We start from the raw sequence: 7,224 nt of genomic DNA, 5'->3' as shown, positions 1-7,224 counted from the left end.
CCCCATGCAGGTTACACCTCACCCATACTGGTTATACCTCACCCATGCAGGTTACACCTCACCCATACTGGTTAGACCTCACCCATGCAGGTTACACCTCACCCATGCATGTTACACCTCCCCCATGCATGTTACACCTCACCCATACTGGTTACACCTCCCCCATGCATGTTATACCTCACCCATACTGGTTACACCTCACCCATACTGGTTACACCTCACCCATGCAGGTTACACCTCACCCATACTGGTTACACCTCACCCATACTGGTTACACCTCAGCCATGCTGGTTACACCTCACCCATGCATGTTACACCTCCCCCATGCAGGTTACACCTCACCCATACTGGTTACACCTCCCCCATGCATGTTATACCTCACCCATGCAGGTTACACCTCACCCATACTGGTTACACCTCACCCATGCAGGTTACACCTCACCCATGCAGGTTACACCTCACCCATGCATGTTACACCTCCCCCATGCATGTTACACCTCACCCATACTGGTTACACCTCCCCCATGCATGTTATACCTCACCCATACTGGTTACACCTCACCCATACTGGTTACACCTCACCCATACTGGTTACACCTCAGCCATGCTGGTTACACCTCACCCATGCAGGTTACACTTCACCTATGCAGGTTACACCTCCCCCATGCAAGTTACACCTCACCCATGCTGGTTACAGTTCAGTCACACACGTTACACCCATACTGGTTACAAAAGAATAAATTATGCATCTTTCCGTACTGCCTTGCCATTAGTTTACACATTAACCTTCCTCTGTTGTTTGGGTCGTGACTGACCCATTTGTAGGTTTTAAATGCATAAAAGTACTTCATACATTTGTTTATTGTATCAAGACTTTTTGACTTTGTGAGGAACTTCTATTTAAACAAAATAAAAATATTTTTACTAAATTAAAATGTGCTCTTTTAAAAATTTATTCCTGTCTGTTGTTAGTGTTTGACATAGGTCTAATTAGTAAATAATAATAATTGCCAAAACTGAAATCATAAACACACTATATACTAACAGCCCACAGCCAGCTATTCCTCCAACCATCTTTCCTTTTTTACAAAACAAGGAATGGCAGACATTTCCAGACATGTACGGCCAAATCAGTTTAGAGTTGTGTGTACTGTTGTGTATGCTGTCAATAGAAAGGCCCAGGGGGCCACAACAAACATATTAAAACCAATACTGGATAAGGAAGCCTAACAACATAACCAAGACGTACGAAACAAAATGGATGATAAATAATTTGTTTTTTATGGTATCTAATGTCTGATTTTAGTCACGGCTCAAAATCGACCCATTAACATAGTAACGCAGCGATAGTAACAGGAAGCTAACACAAGAGGAAGGTTAAATCTCCGACTGCACATCCAGATCTTCATTTGAAGGCCGTGCGTGTGTGACGCCTGTCTGACCGCGTCCAGCACATCTATCTGCGATCTATGCCTGCAATCTAGAAGAGATCAATTTTAATATCAAAAGTAATACTGGAACCTGTCCTGTACAACCTCGGCAGCCGTTGGGGAAATATTGTATGACTATTTTAAAGCTGTGAGAAATTTGTAGTTGAGTTAATCAAAGTGTCAGGGTGACCTATGGATTTACTGGAATCATCCGTTGAAATGTAGGGTTAAAGAAGTAACTACTGGGTACAGGTTACGTGTTGTAATTCAGTTCGTTTTTCCTTTTATCCTTTCAAAATTTGTTACAACTCAGAAAATATCTTTTGTTGGATTCAAACTTTTCTTAAGTTTGTGTGTCACAAATAAGTCTAATCACGCTAAAACTAAAGCAACAAAAATTACAGATAGCTCCAACTGTAGGAGTGACTCAGCCGTTCTGCCTGTTGTTACAAGAACATCATGTACAAACCAACTGATGTCTTTAATCAGGATTTATCACTTCTCTTCTTATTAAAATAACACAGTGCCACAAGATATAAAGGGGAAGATGGACTTTCTCAATAAACCAGAAAAAGTAGTCAAAATGCACTCAAAAATAGCACAAAAAGGACAGCTTTCATGACAGTAAAGCGTGGCTTCAAATCATGAATAAACTAATTACTTACACAATTAGCATGTGCAAACATCATAGGCAAAACAACCAATGTAAAATAACTTGATTTGAATGTGCAAGTACATTGGCATTTTATTTGGGGCTTTTGTATTTCTTTCTTTCTATAACAACCGTTCATAATAAAAACTATTAACGTGAACCTTTGTTAGCATCTATCAGCCGCACCAGGAGCACTTCAGAACTGAGAGCACACACTGAAGGGAACTAGAGAAAGCCCTTGAAGATCTGACCCATTAAGCCTGGTCGACTGGCAGCAGCGTTGGTATGTTAATGGGAGCTGGCCTTTGTTTCCTCAACTGTGATTTGCCAATCCTCAGCCCACATTCTCCCCATGGAACCTTCTGGAAAACAGGCAGATATGAGTGTTTTATTTTCCTGAAGGCCTTTTCATATAGACCCAACAAAGATAAACAACAGGAGATGAAAACAGAGAGCCAGTATCAACAGCAAATTGACCACAGAAATGCGAGAGAGCAGTTTGTGGTTAAACAGTGCTTCCTGATCACATTTCCAATGCGCTATTGCAGGGCTATGTCCGAGAAGCCAGCCGGGCACATTGCCAGATATAAACAGGGAAGCGGAGGTACACCGCGCACGCTGTAAACCCAAACTGCCGTTTTCACAGTTTCCGCAGGCAGTGGCCAGTACTTATCCGTGGGCGGCAGGGGCGGTAATATCCCCCTGGCTTGCTCAACCCATCTCCCAAACTCCGTCTCTCAAAATGAGGCAGTTACCGGCACAGCTGTGGCCTGCACCTAAACCAGCTGCCTGCAGGGACAAGGTGGTGACTCTCCACTGTCATTTAGATAGCCCTGTGTGGCTTCAGCCCTGTCATCAACCAGCTCTTTACCCCCAACAGTCCGTGATTACCGTGGCTTTTGGTATATCCTCTTGGAGGAGAGCTTTGGCACCTAGCCTGGAGCTCAAGTATGAACTTCCTGCCAAGCTATCCAATCACTTATCCTTTCCTGCAGTGCAGGGGTCAGAGATGATACCAGCACCAAGAAGCTACGTACGGTACAAACTACCGATACAGAAGGATAGAATAACATTAAATCGCTAGGACCTGAACTTATGCATGGATTCAACTACAGTGACTAAGAATCATAAATTTGGTGATTGATTTTTGGAATGTGGATTACAAATTTAAAATGTGGTTACATGATTAATTTAGATTTACATTAAAATTTTCCAATTAAAATGTCGAGTTCCTGTTATCAGGTGCCACCGTCTGCAGTCTGAGCACTCTAATAGTCCATATCGCATGGAGCAAGCATTCGTCCACTGCTTGTGAAACAACAAAACACTTGATTTGGGAAGAAGAGATTGAAAGTGATTTAAATAATGTTGGTCATCTCTGTGAAAGCTTGAGTTGCCTTTGAAATGCACACATGATGGAACTGGAAAATCAGAATTTAAGAATGCGTATTTTGATTCATAACACCTACTGTAAGCGTAAGGGTCCATCCCAAAGCCGCCTGCACTAGCCAGTTCTGTTGTATATATGTCTTGGAGATTGACATACTGCAGAATAAATCTGGACATGAATCAAGCCTATTTCCTATTCTCTTATACCTTTTAATCATAATCCACTTTTATTTTTAACTACAGGTCATGGCACAAGTACTGGTAATTAACCCCTTTAAGTCATATGTTATAATTAGTTTATTAATCTGACAGCATATTGTGCAGTAAACACTGTAAATTATTCACTAATTAAAACCGCTGTTGACGATATTAATCTAACTGGGCCCACTAGCAGATTATAGGACTTTAATAATGATCTGTATCAATAATCGGCGATCAGTGACTACTAGCTCTTAAGTACATTGATTTTTCACTTCACTATGGGCGCAATGGCCTTTGTGCTCAAAATACTCGTTTTATTCAGTAGCAAAGTCTGAAAAGACACACAGAGCAAGCAGAAAAGCAAAGCTGAACTTTACTGAGGAGACTGGGGATGTAACTAAATGACACTCGTCTAGGGCTGAAGCCACAATTCATCGATTAAACCAAAATGACACAACTGGACGTGACATATACATACAACAGAAATAATGACATGAATCCTCCACTGATTACACCACACTGTTTTTGGGGCTATCTGCAGTGGAACGGGTCAAGAGCAGAATCTGAGATCCCGCTAAGTAGGGCCAAGGCGGCCACCGTGCGGGACAGTGGTGCCTCGCCTGGCCTCTCCCTACGGATCTGGATCATCCTGGGCCTGTTCTCGTGCTGACATTCTTCCTCGCACGTCAGCCTCTTCCTCTGTGTTCCGCCTGTCTTGTTTGGTCACATTAAATCGAACCAACCAAAATCCATGGAGAGGTGCAGGGCATTCTGGGAGTCCTCATTGTTCTCCTCACTGCTCCCCTCTCTGATCCCCACCCGAGGTCCTGTGGCAGATGCCACTATGTAGTAAAGCTGATAGGATGGTAATTAATCTCAAATTAACCACAGCTTAAGAAACTGACTGACACGTAGATGCACAGTGATTGTTACCAAGGCACTGCACTTTTCAGCATGACGATATTGAAATAATTTCATTACGTATTGTCTAGTTAGTAATCAGAATATTTAAGGAAATTAATATTAATTATGAAAACCATGCAGTTGCAGCAGACATGCAGGAAGGATTCCTAGATTTGAACACTCTTGATAGTGATGCTCAATTAGCATTATACTGAGATGTAATTGATGGAGGGTTGAGACAGTTTGTGATTAGTTATAAATAAGTTAATAAGCACTTAAGCATTAATTAAAAAACTATTCCACATGTAATTAACATAATGGTTCAAAAAGTAGTCAATAAACCTTTAAACTTTAGTCAAGATAATAGTTTAATATAGTTAGAATAAATTAAATGAACTGTAATTAATGAATAATGCTATTGTAACTACTTGCAGCAGAGAAAGTACTTAAGCATGACTATAATTAAAGAGCTATTGAACGGCATTACCCTCTATTAGGCATTCTGTGAAGAACTTTAACTGGACTAAGAATATTAGTGAAGTGAAAAGTAAATTGTATCAGTCAAGCTGCTTTTAAGCATATGAAGTCATTTAAAAAACTCAGCATTTGCAGACTCGAAACAAAATACTACATGTTCAAACTGCCAAAAACACGATAGAACGTGTAATTGTTTGGTCATGCTACATGGCTCCAGAGACTCCAATACCCAGAATTCCTGGTGACACCTACCAAGATCCTCCTCACCTCACTATTAGCCCACACCTGTTCCTCATTTTCTACCCCTATTAAACAAGGACTAGTTCTTTTACTCATTGCAAAGTATTGCCGACTACTCATAAAGCCTTCGTAGTGTTTATTCACTGCATATATTCGACATGGTTGGACCTGGTTTGTAAGTGTTTATTTTTTTGTATTTTCCCCTATATACCTTTGCTGGCCTCTGGCTGTTTTCCTGTACTATTTACCCAGACTGTTTTTGACCTTGAACTTGGATCTCATATCTGTACTGCCCACATGGTGTTGACTTCTGGATTGTACGATGACTCTAAATTTTGTCCTGAATAAAACAATAAAACTAGAAGTTTGCAAGCATCTGTGTTTTGTCATGTTCCCCACATTACATGTTTACTATAGGATGTGAAATATGTGTTTGTATGTCCTTTTCAGTTACGATCCATTCTACTCCAGTACTGTCCTACAACAAAATTGTAATAGCCCCAAAGTTTATAATTGTCCTGAAATTCCAGGTGTAATTTCAGGTGTGATTTTCCAAGCCTATGCGGATTTAGACTAAAATTTCAACAATTTTCAAGGCCAATCACTGCAGTTTCTGTGATGCCACAGTGTTGGCGATGGGGTTATTACTAGACTGCATCGACCTTTCCTTGATGGATCAGTTGTGGTCCTTCCTTCGCCCGATGGCCCGTTCCACTGCACTGCCTCGCTGACAGTCCTGTCTGCTCCAGCGCCCCGCCAGGCCCCGAGCTCCACTCCACACCTGCGAGCAGGACGTGCCTAACCAGGCTTGCCCTGTCTGACGGTCATATCTCTCCTCTCCCGGGGCTTCTCTGCCCTCCTCATTTACCCCACCGCAGCCCTTCTTCATGCCCACCTTTGTGCCGTCTCACCGGGACGCTGTTTCCATCCTGGGGCCCGGGCGTGGGTCCTATCCGCGGAGATCAGAGGGACGGAGCAGGAACAGGAGCAGGATGGGCAGAGGTGTCTCTCTCTGCCTCTGCCTACAGCTCTGGAGCATCTCAAGTCTGATCTCATGCTGACGTTCTTCCTCACGTGTCTTCCTCTTCCTCTGTGTTCCTCCTGTGTCTTTCGGTCATGTAATTTTTCACTGTTTAATTCACTCCATTTTCAGTGACCACCCCCCTCTTCCCCCCAGTCTAACCAAGGCACAAGGCACCCAGCTATTTCTGAGCTGTTGTTTTTATTCCTGCCCAGGAACACTTGTCCTGTGTGCTCTCCTAGGGCGGTGGCGGGCAGGTTCCACGGCAGGCAAGATGACAGACGGGGTTGACCACCCTGTCGCCTGCGCCCGACGTGATAACTGCTTTTTTGGAAAGGTCTTGCCCCGAGAGTCACTCTCTATCAGATTCTTCCAACTGTCAGTCTGCACCAGGCTCTGTTCCTCACAGCGTCCGCAGGAAGCTCCTACTGCCCCCTCAGGCCATGCCTAACCGCAGCGGTGGATCTTCACACGTCTGCGAGACTGTCGTGCAGCCCGTACAAACTCACTTTAAAACGTGTGATGATGAATTAATGACGGAGCAGCGCTGTGATCCGTATTCAAGCGGCGTTGTGTGGTGCCAGAGCACAGACCCATTTTTCTGAGTCTTGGATTCATCTGTTACACAGTAAATTTACCCAATAAGACGACGAGATGTTACGGCCACAGTAAACAAATCGAATCGAGCCGGAAGAGTTGTGAAAACAGTCCGTCTGTAGTTTGTCGCATTCTGACACTGAGGAATTATATTTCATGCATCATAAGTCAAAGCAAATAATGTTACATTGCATCTGGCATGTTCCCAGATCTTTCTTTTAGATGGATGGCTCTCAAAATATTAGCCCAACTCCCTGCAACACCCCCCCCTGTTTCCCACTCATCTATTTATATTCATATTCCTGGCACTGAAA

Source organism: Brachyhypopomus gauderio, chromosome 5 (assembly GCF_052324685.1).
Source record: "Brachyhypopomus gauderio isolate BG-103 chromosome 5, BGAUD_0.2, whole genome shotgun sequence".
NCBI classification, from domain to species: Eukaryota; Metazoa; Chordata; class Actinopteri; order Gymnotiformes; family Hypopomidae; genus Brachyhypopomus; species Brachyhypopomus gauderio.
Note: the sequence above shows the minus strand (reverse complement) of the source record.